This window comes from Maniola hyperantus, chromosome 22, assembly GCF_902806685.2.
Source record: "Maniola hyperantus chromosome 22, iAphHyp1.2, whole genome shotgun sequence".
In the NCBI taxonomy this organism is placed as follows: domain Eukaryota; kingdom Metazoa; phylum Arthropoda; class Insecta; order Lepidoptera; family Nymphalidae; genus Maniola; species Maniola hyperantus.
The window spans coordinates 1,922,481-1,943,918 of record NC_048557.2 but is presented as its reverse complement, the minus strand read 5'-3'; the positions used below and the strand labels follow the sequence as shown (position 1 = coordinate 1,943,918).

The 21,438-nt window shown below is 39.5% G+C and overlaps 1 protein-coding gene across 3 annotated transcripts in view; it reads left to right on the top strand.

The window, feature by feature from the left end:
• LOC117992995 (GAS2-like protein 3) overlaps positions 1–21,438 on the top strand; it is a 101,546-nt gene that overhangs the window by 46,498 nt on the left and 33,610 nt on the right. For 2 of the 3 annotated variants that reach the window (XM_069506130.1, XM_034980738.2), the window contains one exon: positions 615–647. The exons of the other annotated variant lie outside the window; for it this stretch is intronic. The gene's annotated coding sequence lies outside the window, so the exon portion shown is untranslated. The remainder of the gene's footprint in view (positions 1–614; positions 648–21,438) is intronic. 3 annotated transcript variants of the gene reach the window in all.

Below are 21,438 nucleotides of genomic sequence, written 5' to 3'. Positions count from 1 at the left end.
CTCTGTAGTGAGCCGGCGATGGGTTGATCATGATGACGTAACAAACGTTTATGGAAATAATATGAATGAGCAAATCCTTGATGCGGTCGATACAGGAAGAGCGATGGCAGAGAAAGCGGGCACTATCTCCCATCGATCGCATAATCATACACATCGGCCGGCCGAGCTCCGGTCAGATCGGGTCAAGATGTTAGCTTATTTAGATGAAGCTTTACCTAGCCACCGAGTGCCGTAGACGTTCGCCTGTCTACTTCTTTTATTAATTTATAGAGACTGCATTTCTAAAGGCTCCAGTAAATGGTGCAAGTTTTACAGATTGCGCCAAGATATGTTTGTATGAAAATTCATAAAAATCGGCATGCCAGTACCTACCGCATGCACGGGGCAAACGTGATTATACCTACGTCAAGTGGTCCTGCACACTTTAACCAAGTGCATTGAGCTAATGTATATTAAGCATACGAGTACCTACTAATAGTTCTTTACAATCTTTTTAGCCATAGGTTATTAATTTATTATTATTAAGCCAGTCTAGCTTACAAAATGAGTGCAGAAATCTTCAGAGAAAAAAATCCTCTTTTAATTTAACTAATCAATTTCATTATTTGTTGCAGTTTCTGGTTGCTTGGACGATGTTTTGACTATTGGTGAGTTACAGTTTACATACTTATCTATAGGTCGAGATGGCTATAAGGGACGGTGCGCGCGCGCGTGGGTGATGCGCGGGTGTGCCGGGCGTCCCCCCGCCTTATGCCCCGATTGCCATCTCGACCTGTCGCGTACTATAGATGCTACCGAGAAAACTTTAGTAAATTTGGTACTAGATAAATAGACCTTGTGGAAAAATTTAATAAGACTATTTCCTTTATGAATCCTGCAATAGCTATTTCAAAATGCAATTAACAAGCTGGCGTTGCTAAAAGTAGTCATATTATTTATTATGCCGTAATTTTTCCGTGGGACCTGGGAAATAGACGGCTTCCTTTGCATTTTCGAAAAATATTTTTCGCACAAATCGTAGGCCAAAATGTGGATCGATGATTTGGGCTAGTTTCAACTAACTGACTAAAAATGAAATGTTGTGGTGATGCAGAAGAGTGGCATTTGCATAATCGTGAATTCCTTTACTAATCCATCATCATCATCAACCGATAGACGTCCACTGCTGGACGTAGGTCTCTTTTAGGGACTTCCACACGCCACGGTCTTGCGCTGCCTGAATCTAGCGGCTCCCTGCGACTCGCCTGATGTCGTCCGTCCACCTAGTGGGGGGTCTTCCAACGCTGCGTCTTCCGGTGCGAGGTCGCCATTCCAGCACCTTGGGACCCCAACGTCTATCGGTTCTACGAACTATGTACCCTGCCCATTGCCACTTCGGCTTCGCAACCCGTTGAGTTGTCGGTTACTCTAGTTCACCTACGGATATCCTCATTTCTGATTTGATCACGTAGAGAAACTCCAAGCATAGCTCTCTCCATCGCCCCCTGAGTGACTCTGAGCTTTCTATGAGGCCCATAGTTAGCGACCAAACCGGTTACTAATCCAGAACTTCTTAATTCAGGGAGAATATCAGAGGGTGTAAAACTGGGTTACACATTCAGTTCAGTGGTCCAGTTATGTAAATGATCTGACATCACACGCATAAGAAGTGCCATCTGTAATGGCTATATGGCGATATGGTGTTATTGTATTGTGTTCTCAGATCACGCGTAACCTACTGACTCCACGACAACACTGTTATGGTGCAGTGGGAATGGTGGTAGAGGACGCAGAAAGATCACTTCAATGCTGATGTGAATATATTAGCATATCTATAGCTATGTACCTAACGGGATTGTCCCGGGTGGGCTAAATTTTGTACAAATTGAGGATGATTCACTTTTTTTTAAACTGTATAATATAGGCATTGGGCTTACGCTTGACTGCAACCACACCAAATGATAGGTGATGATGCAGCCTAAGATGGAGCGCGTCTGCCTAAAGATTCTGTTCTTCCTACTAAGACCTACCTACCTACCAAATTTCATGACTCTAGGTCAACGGGAAGCACCCTATAGGTTTTCTTGACAGACACGACGGACAGACGGATAGACAGACAGACAACAAAGGAACCCTAAAAAGGACATTTTGTTGTACTTAAATCACTACCCCTATTATAAATGCGAAAGTGTGTTTGTTTGTTGGTTTGTTGGTTTATTGGTTTGTTCGTTTGTTGGTTTGTCCTTCAATCACGTCGCAACGGAGCAACGGATCGACGTGATTTTTGCATGGGTATAGTTTGAAACCTGCAGAGTGACATAGGCTACTTTTTATCCCGGAAAATCAAAGAGTTCCCACTGGATTTTTAAAAACCTAAATCCACGCGTACGAAGTCGCGGGGTATCAGCTAGTAAATTATAAAATATTAATTAAATAAATAAACCAACTAACGAATTTGCATATTGAAGTAAGCGATATTTTGCTAGTATTTAGTAAGATAGGTGTTACTCTAGTAACCTACTCTAGTTGCATATAGATTCACCTACTCATATTATGCATATGTATATAATATGTATTTTAATTTATAACTGCATGTCATGATACAATGTTGTAATTTAGAATTGCAATTTTCGCCACTACGAAAAATACTTAACAATAATAATATGTACATAATTTAATTAATTAGTTCAGTTTGCTCAGTATGTGTTGAAATATAATGGCAGATTTAGGTGACTGACAAATAGACTCATTAATATAATGTTCTGTCAATAAAACATTACAGTGCAACAAGATTATAAAATTCAAAACCTCTGCCAGGAATCGAACCCGGGACCTCCCACTAATAAGACAACAGCGCTTACCACTGCGCCAGAGAGGTCGTCAAAAAGAATAGCTTTTGCCTCCTCCTTTTTGAGTTTGTTTAAAAATACTTGCTGACTAGTTAGGGGATATTTTGTAAGCACGTAACTAGCAATGAGTCAAGTTTTCGCGCAACTTATAAGGGTACTTTTATGTAACCTACCTCACATAATCTTTCACTGAAATGTATCATTGTGACACATATATTGGACTTTAATTCAAGGGAATAGAGTTTATATTTGTGTTAGTAAGTAATGAGTTACTTTCTACACGCCGTCTGAATGAGTTATCAGTTAATCTGGCTCGTCAGAATGGGTCTGTATACCACTTTTGGTATACAAGGTAGCTCATGTCTAGGGTTGGTAACAACTAACAAACGACATTTTTTATTGGACCTACAATTTATTTATAGCTTCCTATGACTCAATAATATAATTATTGTCAAAACGTGTTGAAAATATAGTGTTGGACGTAATCAATAATTTTTTAAAAGAAGGTAGGTACTATTTTTTGTTCTTAGGTAAATGTATAACTTTTTAAATGTTTATTTGATTAAAAAATATTAGTTAGTAAGTAGTTTTGGGTAAATTGTGGGCTTTTTAAAACTTGTTGAAAATTATGTTTTGTCAAAACATGCTTAGATTACTAAATACTACATACAGCATACTATAATTATTTTATTACCATCATAGCCCTCATCATAATATAATTTAGGTAAGTTCTTATACAGCTGTAACTGTCAACCCCAATATACATATTATCATCCCTACTTTAGTTATATTTAATTAATAGGTCACAAAAGGAAAAGCAGTCGATTAAATGTTTTTCCTATTTTATTTTCATTCCTCTGGTCAAGACAATCGCATCCCTCTTTTTAACCGACTTCAAAAAAAGGAGGAGGTTCTCAATTCGTCGGAATCTTTTTTTTTTTTTTAAATTATTATTTTTTATGTATGTTCCCAGATTACTCGAAGACGCCTGGACCGATTTTGAAAATTCTTTTTTTGTTTGAAAGGGTATACTTCAAAGTTGGTCCCATTTAAATTTGGTGAAGATCTGATGAACATCTTCGAAGATAGATAGTGGAACTCCTCAACGGATAAGAGTAAATTGCTCGCGATCAGTGTAATAGCTTAGTAAACAGTAGATTTTTAACCAGTCATAGCATAATTCCATGGGTCCACTAAAAATTGTGAAATAAATTTTTTTTACAAAAAAAATAAAAACCGACTTCGATACACTTAAAATTGAAAAATAATTTAATTTATTACCGAATATATTATGTATACAAGAGTTAATATAGTTCCATAATAATATTTTTTGGAGTCGGTGCCAATGAGGTGCCATTGTGGAGTCTCATAAAAATATGAAGTCTAGACGATTCGCGCAGCTAAAGCTAATTGGCACCGGCACCAAAAAGTATTATTATGGAACTATATTAACTCTTGTATACATAATATATTCGGTAATAAATTAAATTATTTTTCAATTTTTAGTGTTTGTGTATCGAAGTCGGTTTTTATTTTTTTTGTAATTTTTTTTAATCAAATACGAAAAATCGATCCTCTCTCCTGTTGAAGTGTTGGCTAGTTGACGCGTGGCGATTCATCACTGTGACGTGATCGTAGGAAAAAAATAGGTACGATTGGTTTTCATACTATTCAATGAACATTTCAAGTCCGTGGTAGAGATGAGGGAAGCTTTGGCAGCCCTACCATGACCATAGCGGTGTACCTACTTAAAAGGGATCGACGCACTGTTTATGAGCTTACCTTGATCACTGCGCTCATTTGACTATTGATAGTGATAATAAGCAGCACTTTGTACCGTCATCATCATCATCACTAACCCATCGCCGGCTCACTACTGAGCACGGGTCTCCTTTCAGAATGATAAGGGCTTGGCCATAGTCTACTACGCTGGCAAAGTGCGGATTGGCAGACTTCACACACCTTTGAGAACATTATGTACCTAAAACTGTCAGGCATGCAGGTTTCCTCACGAAGTTTTCTTTCACCGTTAAAGCTAGTGATACTTATTTTTATTTATTTATTCGGATACAAGTTAGCCCTTGACTGCAATCTCACCTGGTGGTAAGTGATGATGCAGTCTATGATGGCAGCGGGCTAACCTGGAAGGGGTATGGCAGTTTTTTATTAAACCCATGCCCCTTTGGTTTCTACACGACATCGTACCGGAATGCTAAATCGATTGGCGGCACGGCTTTGCCGGTAGGGTGGTAACTACCCACGGCCGAAGCCTCCCACCAGGCCAGACCAAAAATATAGAAATTGTAAATTCCAAACCCCTGCCAGGAATCGAACCCGGGACCTCCCACTAATTAGACCACAGTGCTTTACCACTGCACTAGGGAGGTCGTCAAAATAACTCCGAAAATTTAGTGGTCCGGGATCGAATCTTAGACCCTCCGACTAGGAGGCCGAAGTTTAAACCACAAGGCTATTACCACTGTACTTTGTACTTGCCTGCCTGTAATCATTGGTACATTCTACTCACACACTAAAACTATGTCAAACCGTTAGCTTTAGTCCATTTCTTTTATAATGAAGTCAGACAGGTGGAAATGTTCATAGTTGTTATCTCTAATTGAAGCTCGCTCCGATATGCAAATATTTTGATCTACCATAATTAAATAATTATAGATGAGTAATTAAAGACAGAATAAACCTAATAAGTAGGGCATAGAACGGCTTGTAATTTTTTAACGGAGTAGGTTACCTAACCTATTTTATTTTCTTAGAGATACGTTTGTTTTGTTGCATGTGTGCTACTTTTTTGGCCTAACTCAAAATGTGTTTTGAGTTAGGATTGTGTTTTTATGGACAACTCACGTTTGACTAAAAAAATGACTAAGTATGCCAAAATTGTTTTTCACAAAAGACCTAAAGGTTCCTAAGAGAGTTTCACCGTATCTTTTGTTTTTTGGATTTCTGTATAATGTTTTCAGAGGTTTGTGAAGTCTGCGGATATTTCTATATGGTTTGAATTTCCCCATAGGTACTGTTCCAATTATAACACACTGTATAATATTTTCAGAGGTATGTGAAGTCTGCCAATCCGCACTTGGCCAGCGTGGTGGACTATGGCCTAAGCCTTGTCATTCTGAGAAGAAACCCATGCTCAGTAGTGGTCCGGCAATGGGTTGAGATGATAATGATGGTGTGTTAAATATTAATAAACATGTGTGAATGCTACCGAAAATCTTAACTTCACACTATCACGCCATAACAAATCAAATAGGGCCAAAATCAATATGTACATATTCTCTAAAACAATCTAATCTTCAAGATGGTCAATGGCTGACGCAATGGTTCCGCTTTCCGGCCGCCTGCGCCTAAAGTGTGCGCAATCAAATTTGATTGCACACACTTTCCCACTGCGCACGCGCCGCCGCGCCACGCGCCCAAGTGATTACCATGTTAGATTTATCGCAGATACCGTGTTAATTGCTTATGTTTATATGCAAATTGTTTGTACAAAGTACAAAGTACTCTTAAATGTGGACTTTGGATATATGGCTCTTAGTCTAATTTCCTATAATCAACAACATCGCCGTCTTCGAAGTGAAATTTGTGCGGTCATTATACAAAAACCCTCTTTCTAAAGACGCTTTCGCTAATTTTGGGTAGCTATATAATATAGGCTCTCGCTGCCCAATAAATCGTCCAACCACTTGCGTCTATAGCGATCTAAAAGGCTGTTTTCTGCAATCCTCCCTTCCAACACTAACCTTGGGAACGATTCTCGACTCTCCAGAATCTTTACTTGCTTCTAGCGGCTCACTGTGACTCTTTTGATATCTAAGTGTTTAGTCTATACCAATACTGTGCTTTATAGCGCGAGGGTCAATATTATAACATCATGAAATCCTAACGTTTATCGTTTATCGGTGAACCGATCTATGTGACCAACATATTTTATTAGGTAATTATTGTCACGCGTACATTTTTTCATCACACGTGGAATGACTGCTTTCTTTATGATACCTTTAGCACAAATACCACAATTCATACAAGTCTGCTATTTAAGTACTTAATTAAATAAAACATACCCGAATTTTATTTATAGTGTGTACTTAAGTCTGTTTCGTATTAAACAAGATGTAATAAACATACGTTTCCAATTAGCGCAAATCATAAGATTAACTGGCGACATTGCGATCGTAAAGTTCAGGTAATTAACACCTCCGGAGTGCCTTTGATTACACCTCTACACTCGACGTCTACACCGACGCCGTGTTGACGGCTTGTTCAGATAGTTTATAGCTCCAATTACCACAGTTCCGATGCTATTTGTGTGGCTTGGAAGCTTAAAAGCTTGGCTTATTTATGTTAGAGCTTAAAAATTGTACAACATGGTATTATTATTCCCAAATATATATACCTAAGCCGCTGCGGGAGCCGCTGGATACAGGCGGCGCAAGACCGTGGCGTGTGGAAGTCCCTACAAGAGACCTATGTCCAGCAGTGGACGTCTATTGGTTGATGATGATGATGACGATGATATATACCTAATATAGTCAGCTGTTGCTTCCGACTTCATCCACATAGTGTACCTACAAGAATAGTGAGAATGTATTTTTTGTTACTATGTCCCTTGCAATTAATAGTTTTGAGATAAAAGTACCTTTTTAACCTAAGTATCATTTTGATTCAAGCTGTTAATCTTGTGCCATATCATCAGCGATTAAGTCGTGAAAATGCAACTTATAGACATACAGTCTACTCGTCGGCAAGATGAGTAAGTTATCACGCAAAAAGTAACACAAGAAACGGATGGTGGTCTTGACAAACAAAAGTAGCCGGTAACTCGCCGGCTTTTCTCTGTTGCGAAAAGACCGCAATTAACTAAACCAAACCATTGGTATGTACCTAGTCTTCTTAAAATGAGAATGGGTACGGCAGTGAGATAATTGCGATTAGTGACGCAATAAGTGGGTTTTTAGGACACTCCCTTCGATTGAGTGATCAATCTCAAAAGTTAAAGCTTACGTGTCATCCCAAATATGGGGATTTGATAAAATAAAGAATGGTAGAGTGACGCAAATGTTCTGGTAATGTGTAAAAAAGTGCAATATGGGGGAAACTGGAAACGAAAGCGACGCTAAATGCGTAACGAGTGGGGCCGGTTGGAGAGCGACGCTGAATGCTAAGGAGTCTTCTAAACACACGGATATGCAAGGCACCTTGCGCCAGTTGAAAAAACAACAAAGTAAAGGTTTTTTTTAAATTTATAGACTAGCGTTTGGCTGCAATCAGACCTGGTGGCAAGTGATGATGCAGCCTAAGATGGAGCGCGCTTGCTAAGAAGATGGCCTATTCCAAGAGCCCAATAGCTCAACGGGTACAGGAGTGGACAGAAAACCGAAAGGTCGACGGTTCAAACCCCGCCCGTTGCACTATTGTCGTACCTACTCCTAGCACAAGCTTTACGCTTAGTTGGAGAGGAAAGGGTTAGTCATTTAAGATGGCTAATATTCTTTATTTAAAAAAAAATCTCTCCACTCTTCTGTATGTGAAAATATGTTGATATATTAGTTACCTACTTTTGTTTTCATCAGGGAAACCTAATTCCCGATTCTTTTGAGTTCGTTACAAAATACGAATAAGTCAGTCTTTATTCTTAGCAGTCGTAAGTAGATAGTTGGCTAAGACGTACCTAATGCCCCCACTTCTCATATCTATGTTTATGACCTTTTCAATTTCTATTTAATAGAATGCAAAGCTTGTTTTTTTGCTTTTCAGTTACCAGTTACTATTAGCAGTAGGTATTAGCAGTCGGGTTTTGTAGCTTTTTAATTACTTACTTTTTAGGGTTCCGTACCTCAAAAGGAAAACGGAACCCTTATAGGATCACTTTGTTGTCTGTCTGTCTGTCTGTCTGTCAAGAAACCTACAGGGTACTTCCCGTTGACCTAGAATCATGAAATTTGGCAGGTAGGTAGATCTTATAGCTGACATTTGGGGAAAAATCTGAAAACCGTGAATTTAAAAGTCGAAAAAATACGACTGTAGTACGGAACCCTCATTGCGCGAGGCTGACTCGCACTTGGCCGGTTTTTTTTATTAGATGGTAACCCTACCTAAAAATTATTATAAGTATTCATTGCATGCGTAGGTATGTCCTACTTCACGCCTGTCTTCAGCTGTGACATCACGCCTGTTTCACCTGTTTACACTGAAGAAAAGAATTTTGAAACCTATTTATATTTTGTTGGTTAGCTCATTTGAGGTTTGAGGTAGGTATTCGAAACAAGATTAAGGCCGTGCCTATCACCGGTCTAAACAAAAAGCAATTATAAAATTAAAACGATATGCCAATTAATTTTCAATTAAAATTAACATTGAGTGTTATTAATCAATGATAACCTTGTAGATTAACTTTAACTTTATTAATGCCCGTTAAGTACTGGTTAAGTACCGCGCAAAACATTATTGAACAATACCACTTAATTTAAGTACATGTCAATTAATAAAAGTCACACTGTACTGCAGCGTACATTAAATTGAATTCGATCAATTAGTTACGTATTAATAAAACTTCAGCGAGGTCAGACAAGTTGTCTGGTTAAGTATATTTAATCTGTTAACTAGGGCTGCTAGTAGTTATATCATCATCATCAACCAATAGACGTCCACTGCTGGACATAGGTCTCTTGTAGGGACTTCCACACGTCACGGTCTTGCGGCTTCTGGATCCAGCGGCTCCCTGCGACACGTATGATGTCCGTCCACGTAGTGGGGGGTCTTCCAACGCTGCGTCTTCCGGTGCGAGGTCGCCATTCCAGCACGTTGGGACCCCAACGTCTATCGGATGTATGAACTATGTGCCCTGCCCATTGCCACTTCAGCTTCGCAACCCGTTGAGCTATGTCGGTAACGCTAGTTCTCCTACGGATCTCCTCATTTCTGATTTGATCACGTAGAGAAACTCCAAGCATAGCTCTCTCCATCGCCCAGTAGTTGTATACCAGATAGCTATTCTTTCTTTTCAATAGTAATTGCGACCCTAAAAGAACAACAGCTCAAAGCCATTTCTTTAGTAAGTACTTAACTACTTTTTCTATTGTTAGAGTATGGACTCTGAGGTCTTGAACTAGATAAGCGAAGTTTGTCTTTTCGTTTTCTTACTCTATTACCTAGATGTTATCTAAGTAGATCTTGGTGACTGCGATTACTTCAGAAGAACACACACTCTCTCATACACACTCGATAGGTATATTTTTATTGTTCTCGTAAATTACAATTATACCCCTACAACTGTCATACCCCTTCCAGGTTTAGCCCGCTATCATCTTAGACTGCATCGTCACTTACCACCAGGTGAGATTGCAGTTAAGGGCTAACTTGTATCTGAATAAAAATAATATATATATATATATTATTTTTATTATATATATATATATATATATATATATATATATATATATATATATATAATGCCAATCCATTTTGAGTCCTCGGTTATCATGCATTACCTATCTAATAGACGATTGATTTGGCTGACCTTTCCTATACGTGATCTTTTCTGGCGATTGGTGCTCTTATCTCTGTTACTTAATCTTTTTAAATACATAAATATCTTTGTTAATAATTATCCTATTTTGTCTGGTGGGAGGCTTTGGCCAAGGTTCGTCCCTACCGTTAAAGATGAACCGTTAGGAAAAAACTTTTGTGTTTCTTTTCCACAAGAAAGTAGACAACCATGTGTAGTCAGTCGTTAGTCGTCAGCTAGTCGAGTCACGACTCGATTGGGTGACAATCGTAATCGGCCGATTTACATACATTGAGTTAGTGGCTCATGGAAACCACGAGCGGCGACGGTCGACCGGGATTTAGTATGGAAACAATCAACTTCTTTATTGCGTATTGTTGATCAGTACAGTAAGCGGCAGAAAATAATCTACTACATCGGCCTTTAGAATGACATTTCGGCTTTGTAGAGCCTTGTCTCTGTCACTCATACCTATGTGACGTTTTGTCGGTCTCAACGATAGAGACAATGCTCTACAAATCCGCTATCTTCCTATAAAGGTCGATGTACATTATTTTCTGCCGCGTACTGTAGGTGCTTGTGTATTAGGGTTTTAGGTCGTATGAGGCAACTTGTACTATTTTAGACGCCGTATTTTATGCTAAAAGAGTCTTGAACGTGTTTTGAGTTTTATTTTACTTCAAATAACTTTAACACCAACTAAACTTTTGCTGTTATCTGTGTGTGTTACCTGATGATAAGTGACGATGCTGTTTAGCAGGTTGTACAACTCCTAACTAACGTATCCGGTTTCCTTGCGGGATCTGCATCATCATGCGGCCCCATCAAGAGAGAGTACGCACTGCGGTGCGGCGGGTTGCGGTGCGTTTTAAAATCCGTAAATTCGAATTTAAATCAATTAAAATCCCGTGTGACATTGATTCCGTAGTGCGCGTGCTTCTATGTAGTCCTATAGTTCATAGATTTTACGGAAAAAACGTACAGAAATTTACCGTGGTGCGCGCTAGCTCTAACTGACGCTCGGCTGTCAGGCGGAGAAAACTTTTGCGGTACATAATGCGCAATTTTCTTCATTTTCAAGTAATTATGTCGGCTTTACTTATAATATCATCGAACCACTTCCTTCTTTCACCTTCGAGGATCAACCATGGAAATCTGTAGATGAATTCTCGTTGTAGGTGGCCTAAAAATGCAACCTTCTTCCGTACGAGGGTTGCCATGAGCATTTAACTCTTTCTTACACGAGCGTTTCAGATTGAAGTCTCTCCATAATATTATTTTAAACATGCAGAATCACGCCGAAGCTTTTTCAACTTGATCCAGCCAGAATTTGGACTCGGAACCTGTCTCTTACGCCTTCAGATTTTCATGAATGAACTCAAATTAACTAAGGAATATTAAATTTGCCAAGACTCGAATACTAATTGTAACGAGCTTGCAATTTGAGAAGTCTTCCAAATATATAAAAGGATTGACTGACTGACTGATCTATCAACGCACAGCTCAAATTACTGGACGGGTCGGGCTGAAATTTGACATGCAGATAGCTATTATGACGTAGGCAACCGCTAAGAAAGGATTTTTGATAATTCAACCCCTGAGGGGGTGAAATAGGATTTTTGATAATTCAACCCGTGAGGGTTTGAAATTTGTGTAGTCCACGCGGATGAAGTCGCGAGCATAAGCTAGTTTATTCATAAAGCTTGGACTCTTTGATCTTTTGCTTCATGTCTGAAAGTTAATCTTTTGTTCGAAATAGCAGACTCAGATAATACAATAAATGTGAGGCTTCGTTTGTCAGATAGCGCGGGAGTTTTCCGTTTTTAATTGGCTTAGATACCAGAGTGTTTTACAACTTTCAGCCGCCGATGGCAGATAGCGATAGAAAATAAACGTCAATGTGCGGAAATAGGCATCTTAACGACTTCGACTAATTAGGAAGCTCCTTTTTTGGATACTCACAAATACAACGACATAAATAATAAAACACAAGTAACGTACGGTACGTTACGTACCTGGGTGGACGAAAGATTCCGATTAAATAACTCAATTTTCCATTTTATTTTTGTCTATGTCCATCTTTAAGGTGCAAAAAAAATTGTTTTACTATTAAATAGGGATAAACTTACTCTGAATTAGGTAAGTCTATATCTAAATATATAAAAGGAAAAGGTGACTGATTGACTGACTGACTGGATCTATCAACGCACAGCTCAAACTACTGGACGGATCGGGCTGAAAGACATGCAGATAGCTATTATGACGTAGGCATCCGCTAAGAAAGTATTTTTGACAATTCAACCCCGTGGGGGTGAAATAGGGGTTTGAAATTTGTGTAGTCCACCCGGTCGAAGTCGAGAGCATAAGCTAGTAATAATAATATATACGTGATGGTAATTAGTTTTCAAGTTGGATATTTACCTACTTTATTTCATACGAGTTTATAATATGTACTTAATAACTAATTCCATCCAAACACTAGCTTATGCCCGCGACGTCATCCGCGTGGACTACATAAACTTCAAACCCCTATTTTACCCCCTAAGGGTATTTTCAAAAATCCTTTCTTAGCGGAAGTCACGCGGCTACGTCATAATAGCTATCTTGAGCTATCTGCATGCCAAATTTCAGCCCTATTCGCCCAGTAGTTTGAGCTGTGCGTCGTTAGATCAGTCAGTCATGCCAGTCAGTCAACTTTTCCTTTTATATATTTAGATTTCTGAGTTATACTACTTCGCTAAACATGTTAAATAAAAAAAAGTTAAGTCTGCACTTATTTCCATTCCAGTAGCCTCCCACGGCTATTAATTAAAATTTACGCTAAATCATTCGAAAAAAGTGTCGGCCATCTGTTTAATTGGAGCCAAGGATCTTCGTCTTAGCAAAAAGTCCGACAAGCCACCACACGCGATTTCGTTTAGATTATAATATCTTCTTTTAATTATCCTTTCGCCATCACCATATTAAGCCAATTATCCACACTAGAGTGGCTAGTCCTTATAGACAAGTACTACTCGTGCGCAATAAGTTGAGACCTGGGGGGCGGTGACGCCACAGACGCGTGGTTGTACTGTAGACAAAAATCGGAGCGCGTCGTCGTTGCGTGACGTAAGCAAGTACGAGACTAAGATGTTAAAAAAATGGCGTTGTCTACAGTACAACACGGGAGCTTGAGGGGAAGTTACAGGGCAAGCGGGCGGAGGGTTGCATTCCAGGCGAGTCTCAACTTATCGCGCACGGGTAGTACTTTAGATTTTATGTTCATCTCTATTCAAGTTATGATCTTGATTATTACGGCACGGTCTCTGATCTACAATGGTTCACCACCTTGGAAGCAGTATGGCAGCACAGACCAGTAAAATAGCAGCTACCTACCTACCTAAGGCCAATATTTCTTTGCGTGTTCTATCGCCTCTATAATGGGGAGTGCTCTGAAGAGTTGTTTGATCTCGTTCCACCCTCTTTTTTCTACAACGGCACCGCACGCCACCGCAAACAATTTCAGCCTCACCACCTGGGTGTCTGGTGCACATCGACCGCTCGTTGTGCCAGTTCCTTTTTTCCACGCAAACTGTGGAATCAACTCTCTTCGGCGGTGTTCCCATTAGATTACAATAGGTTATTCAAGGGGCGGACCAACAAATTCCTAATAGGGCGGCAAACGTTCTTGGGCGGCGGTAATGACTTAACATCAGGTGACCTGCCTGCTCGTTTGCTCGCCATTTTAATTTAAAATAAAGGTCTTCTCGGTCTTCTACATCAACAAATTTTTCGTAATTTGTTTCACTTTTTTGGGCCGAAATGATCAATCATAGCTAAATATTAAGTTTATGTTTGGAGTTCCAAACGGCCTACCACCGTGGTTTGTAGCTTATAGTTAGATGATCGCAATCTGGACGATTGGCTGACAGTGACACTCACTATTAGTGGTGAGAAGACCATAGAAGCCAATCAAACCAAGCGGATCAGATAAAGAGATATTTTAATAGCAACAAACAAACTTACAGGATTTACCTCTTCATAATGTTGGCGTAGATAGCGTCGCAGATGTAGGAAAACCATATATCTGCCCACACATGGCTAGGACGGTAAGACCAGATGATGTAACGTTCATACATAAACTTAAAATAAAACATAATATAAATTAAGGCAATTTGTGCAATAAATCACGACTTAAAACAAGTTCTGTGAGAAATAAGCTATATTTGCTATGTACCTACCTACCTACTTGTAAAGTGTGTGGACAGCTTTCCATGTAACCTCTATTGTATAATCTGTCTTCAAGTAAAACATATTTTTTGAAATCTAGAAGTCATGTAACTACATTCTTTTTGGAAAGTATACCTACCTTGTAAAATTTACTGTCGGCCTTCCACTGAGAAGTTTTTAGTAGAATATAATATACCTACTTGCTTTTGCTCGCGGCGAAAATTTCAAACCTCTATTTCACCCCCTTAGGGGTTGAATTTTCACGAATCCTCTTTTTGTTACTCTAGTTCTCCTGCGGATCTCATCATTTGCGATTCGATCAAGTAGAGTAACTTCAAGCATAGCGCTCTCCATCGATCACTGAGTAACTGAGCTTTTCTTATGAGGCACATAGCGACCATGTCTCGATTCATATTATGTTATCACTGGGAACGCGCACTGTTCGAAGACTTTTGTCTTCAAGCACTGAGGTGTGAGGAATTTGGAAAAGGAGGACAAGAAGACATCTCGAAGCTTTGCGCGAACGCTGCCCAGCCAAGTTCGATTGGCGGCTGACCTCTTTCTCGAAATTGGACTTATCCTAGGTATAGGTACATATACTCGTCTACAATTTCGAGTGCAAAGCTCCCAACGATTACGTAAGTAATTACGTTAAAAACATTCTAAAATTCAAAACTATCGCTTTATTGGTGTCTATTATCGTAAATGTGGAAGTCTGATGGTAATCGCTAACTTTACGTAAAAATTTAAGATAGTTATTATTACGTATCACAGAATACCTAAATACATGAGACTTACTTACTAGATGATGCCCACGACATCGTCCGCGTGGGCTGAGGTTTTTAAAAGTTCCGTAGAAACTCTTTGATTTTCTTTGATTAGCCTATGTCTTTCCTCGGGATGTAAGCTATCGCTATACAAAATTTTGTCAAAATCGGTTGAGCGGATGAGCCCTGAAAGGCTATCATATAGACAGACAGACACACTTTTGCATTTATAATAATTAAGTAAGTATGGATGATTGTATAATACAGTAATGTACAAAAAATCATAAAACGTGCAGAGGATTTAAAAATATTTCAAACGCAACGAATAAGTCATTTAAATAGATAATAAACGTTTTTTCATTGAAACATTCATTCTCATGTTGTTTGAACGTTACAAAATTATTATTAGCGATGTATTTCAACAATAGTTTAGTTAAAATTACGTAAACTGGATAGGGTACCATAGGTATTACACTATTTTTATTTTGTGTTACGACTTACGATATTCTTACTTGCGTTATAAAAACTTTAAAAGGAAATATGAAGATAATATAAATTTTCACAACCTGATTCCGATTTTAAGTAGTAAAAAGGTGGAGAATAAGTAGTGCGTAATAAAATAAGTAGGCAGGCAGCACAGGTAGGTAGTATATAACAAGATCCCAGGACCGCCAGACTTACTTATTTTCTGAGAAACAAAATGTGTAGAATAAAGTAGTGATATTAACTTATGCGTAATTGCTTATATAATAGATTATAACATGGGGTTATTCAAGGGGCGGACCAACAAATTCCTAAAAGGCCGGCAACGCATCGGCGGCTCCTCTGGTGCTGCAAATGTTCATGGGCGGCGGTAATCACTTAACATCAGGTGACCCGCCTGCTCGTTTGCTCGCTATATCTATTAATTGAAAAAAAAAAAAAAAAAAAAAAAAAAGAATTGCTAGCTTGTGCCCATGACGGCCAATCCATAAAGGTATTAACTGCTTAAGATACCTATAAGTCCCGCAAATTGCTAATGCGCGTGACCGCAATTTTAGTGACGTCAGCACTAGACTGAAGTTTCAAGCTGATGGTATATTTTTACTTAAACATACGTCAAATAACGTCAAAATGACGTCATTCCGATGTTAATGAGACATGGTTCCAGCGCAATAGCAATTTGCGGGACTTATACTTAAAAACATTATTGAAGTAGACACTAAAATAATGAACAATATTCTGTAAAACAAACATAATAATCAGCACTCAGACCACACGAGTAGATATCCCTACTCAGACTTTGAGAAAAAATTTAATTGGCCGTCCAGACTCTAGCTTGTTTCTCAGAATATAAGTAACGTCTGGCGACACTGGGATCTTGGACCATTATTATTAGTGAGTAGAAAGAAAATGTATCTCCGCGAAGATTAATATTAATATGTAGTAGGTAGGTAGGTACCGATCTACCACGGGCGACGGACGGATAGAAATCGCAATTAGGTACACGTTCTTTGGAAAATCGCTGCAAGACGTGAAGTAAAACCGGCCAAGTGCGAGTCAGGCTCGCGCATTGAGGGTTCCGTACTACAGTCGTATTTTTTCGTCATTTTGCACGATAAATCAAAAACTATTATGCATAAAAATAAATAAAAATCTGTTTTAGAATGTACAGGTAAAGCCCTTTCATATGATACCCCACTTGGTATAGTTATCTTACTTTGAAAGTTGAAAATACAAATTTTTGTTCAAAACACATTTTAATTTTTTTTCTTGTGATGTGACCACAAATTCACGGTTTTCAGATTTTTTCCCCTAATGTCTGATATAAGACCTACCTACCTGCCAAATTTCATGATGCATTTCTAGGTCAACGGGAAGTACCTACCCTGTAGGTTTCTTGACAGACCGACAGACAGACAACGAAGTGATCCTATAAGGGTTCCGCTTTTCCTTTTGAGGTACGGAACCCTAAAAAAGTGAACAGTAATTTATTGATGCAAGGAAAGCATTTCAATTTGTGTGAGATTAATCTATGCAAGATGCATGTATGTATGAAATAGGTATTGGTATATAATATAGGTTCCGTACCGCCACCGATGTGCGCCAGACGACCGCAGTTCGCTTTCATTGTGAGGATTAGGTTTCTGTGTCTTTATGTTTTACCTCTAAGTACCTACACTAGGATATTCATTTCACGTGTAAAACATGCAGTCGTTGGACAGAAGCTGGCGTTAACTAAATAAATCTGTTTATTATGCAACAGCACTGTCCCTCCGCCCCTCCGCTACTACACATGCTAAAAAGCAAGCAATACATACCTGCCACCTGCACTACTACGCAACACCATAAAAACCCTTCAAGACCTCTATGTACGCAAGTTTCACTCCTACTCTCCTCAGGGGATTTTACTCCACAACGCACTTCTGCAATCTTTTAATTGAAACGTATAACTATTTATAAATGACTAGATAATGCCCTCGACTTCATCCGCGTGGGTTTAGGTTTTTTAAAAATCCCGTGGGAACTCTGATTTTCCGGGATAAAAAATCAGAGTTAGCTTATGTCCTTCCCCGGGATGCAAGCATTGCAAGCTAGCTCTATACCAAATTTTGTTAAAATCGGTTGAACGGAGTAGCCGTGAAAAGCTAGCAGACAGACAGACACACTTTCGCATTTATAATATTAGTATGGAATATGGAATAGTATGGAACATGGAATAGTATGGAATAAGGATTAGTATGGATTGGTGAAAACTCTATCTAAAGTAATGCAACTTTGCTGCACTAATTAAGGCTCGTGATCCTAAAATAGGCGCTAGCGTAAACACCGCGCCTCTGGTTTCTCGTAAAAATAGAGCGTAAATAAATAAAAGCTTGCTTTATTGTGAAGTTGCTGCAACCCATCAAGTAACACGTATAAGAGTGGACAATGGCTTTCCAGTATCAAAAGTTTTGGATTTCCATGCGTGGGAAAATTGCAATTCGACATTTAGCTACAAATCTCCAAAAGGGTTAGGAAAAACTCACACATACGTAAATAAAAAATTAAAAGATAAATGAAAATTCCTCTCCACGATGCAGCACAGAAATGAACGCCATGTCAGATTTCTATTATAACTAGAGGATGCCCGCGACTTCGTCCGCGTGGGTTTAGGTTTTAAAAAATCCCGTGGGAACTCTTTGATTTTCTGGAATAAAAGTAAACTATGTCCGTCCCTGGGATGTAAGCTAGCTCTGTACCAAATTTCATCAAATCGGTTAAACTGTTAGGTCGTGAAAAGCTAGCAGACAGACAGAAAGACAGACCGACAGACATACATACAGACACACTTTCGCATTTATAATATCAGTATGGAAGTATGGATGTCGGTGTCATACATACGAAAGAAAGAAAGAAAAATGTTTATTATATAAATCACATGTTATACCTAACCTATACTTAACCATGTCCGACTCGCACTTGGCCGGTTTTTATTATTTTACGGTTAAGGAAATGTGCGTTCATAACGTTGACAGCCATATATTTTTTGGACCCAATGCTCTGGAACTTTAGCAAAGGGGATGTGCCTCTCCCTGGCCGTGTTGCTAATGCTTTAGTAAGGAGAGAATAAGCTTTACTATGTATGTTTTGCTCGCTTGCGCAAGTTCGCCGTACACAATACCGGCGGCGAGTGGACCGCGGCGCCAAGTTAGAGGCGGAAGAAAGGAGCCTAATAAATAAAGCTTTTGAACTTTTATATTTGTTGCTCGAAAGTTTTCTTTGTTAGTTTGGTTTCATAAAGTGGCATCTTTATGAGAAAATCATTATGATAATTCTTTTTGACATTACTAAATCAAATCTTTTTGCGGAAAACTTTTCGTAAATATTATTTACCTGGGATTTCATCCATCATTATTGTCTGTAGAAGGCGGTATGACCGCAAGACGCGTCGCAATAGCATTTTTTAGGCGTCAGCGGGGCGCATGACTCGAGGGAGCGGAACACATCTGCCATCTGCATTAGTATGAGTGCTACATTCGTACACAGTACTTGAGCGCGAAGAAAGAACAATACCTGCAGGAGCTCGCACTTGCATCGTAGGTCAGACGCGACTATTTAACTGCCGGGACACCTATGCGACTATGAAACTTAAAATCGCTAGAGTCTACTTTTTGGGTCATCAGTGAATGCCAATGAAAGGGCGGGCGGTATGGCGGTAGCGTGGAGCAGCGGAAGCGCGCTCGGCGCTCCATTGACGGATCGCACTCATCAATGGCGCAACCCGACCGAGCTATCCACTCGTGTTGCTAATGTAAACACGTAGTTAGTAGTTACTGACTAGCCAACTTCTCGGCTGGAAGCCACACTCGTCTCGGTTTTGTTGCTACGTTTATAAGATGACTAGAACGCGATCATACTGTGGCGGTTACCACAATAGAAACTAGATGGCGCTGTTCAATCGATGACGTAGTCCCGAACAAATGTACCGCCGATAGTAATCGCACTAACGGAGTTTTCTGCAATCTGGACTATATATAGAAGTTTCAAGACATAAACGTCGGCCCAGCTGGCGCTACCGAGCACAACCAACCGCTCGGTGGGAGATCTCCCCTTTGGTACGGTCGAGCCTGCACACCGCTCCCGTACAATACTATTATAATAATTATCATTTTTGTTTTGTCGCCTAATATCACTCTAGATACCAAAAAACCAGTCAAGAGCGAGTCGGACTCGCACATGAAGGGACAACCCACCACCTCCCATGGCCCCACCAACCTCGCGGTTATATGGACCGAAACGCGGGAGGGCGCCCGTTCGGTACTTGCTTCGGCACACGAAGGGACAGCGGAGACTTAGTGCTTATACGCACTAGCCGCCCAGGCGGTTCATCTTAGCGGCTTGCCGCCTGACGCGGTTGAAAAAGCGGCTGACCGCCACGGGCGGCGAGCCACTGTTCAACCGCGTCAGGCGGTCAGCATCCGCCTCCAGCACCACATTTCGAACACATCTATTCTTTGCCTTTCTCTTGCTTTGATAGTCCATGTCTCTACTCCATACATAAAAATTGGGAAGATTGAGTAATGCACGAACGAGACGGGTCTTGGTTTTGAGTGATATGCCTCTGTTCTTACAAATCCCAATTAATCCTATCATGGCATTTCTCGCCATCGCAATGCGTCTCTTTATCTCTGGCACACAACTGCCATCATTGCAAATTTGGGATCCAAGGTAGATGCTGATGCACAAAGCTCAGTAAACCACAATAAGAACTAAGCGATTATAGCAACGTGATAAATGATCACAACTTACGCAGTTATTTATACCGGTATTGTGATTAAAATGAATCGGTTCGTCCGTTAGTATAAAAATCTTCCACTGGTTTCAGAATGATTTTCCTACCAAATAGAAACAGCAACCAAATCGTCCGCCGCGTCCCGTCGCTCTTTGCAAAATATTCTTTGTTATAAAAGAGAATGCCATGTCTAGCTAGTAAGTACTGAGTAGGTACATAGATGCAGTAAGCCTGGTCATCGACCTAGAAGACTCGCAGGACGTAGGCTATTGAGCTGATGCTAGCGCACATAAAGGACTGGGGTATAAGGACTCTTGACAATCGCTTAAGACGATCATCTAGTTAAGATACGATCGCGTTACGCTATATTGATGACTTGCTATAGTTGCTACTTTTAAAGCGATTGTAAGTTTGTAACAAAGATATTTAAACTTGGTAGTGAAGAAACCCGGACAAGTGGGAGTCGGACTCGTGCACCGAGGGTTCCGTACTACAGTGACTACAGTCGTATTTCTTCGATATTTTGCACGATAAATCAAAAACTATTTAAACATAAAAATAAATAAAAATCTCTTTTAGAATGTACAGGTAAAGCCCTTTCATGATACCCCACTAGGTGTAAATCTTACTTTGAAAGTTGAAAATACTAATTATTTTGTTCATGAACACATTTTTTTTGTGATGTAACCACAAATTCAGAGTTGTCGGATTTATTCCTTTACTTGTGCTATAAGACCTAGCTAGCAGCCAAATTTCATAACTCTAGATCAACGGTAAGTGGGAAGTACCCTATACCTAGGTTTCTTGACAGTCAGACAGACAAAAAACTGAATAACCTAATCTAATCGAATCTCA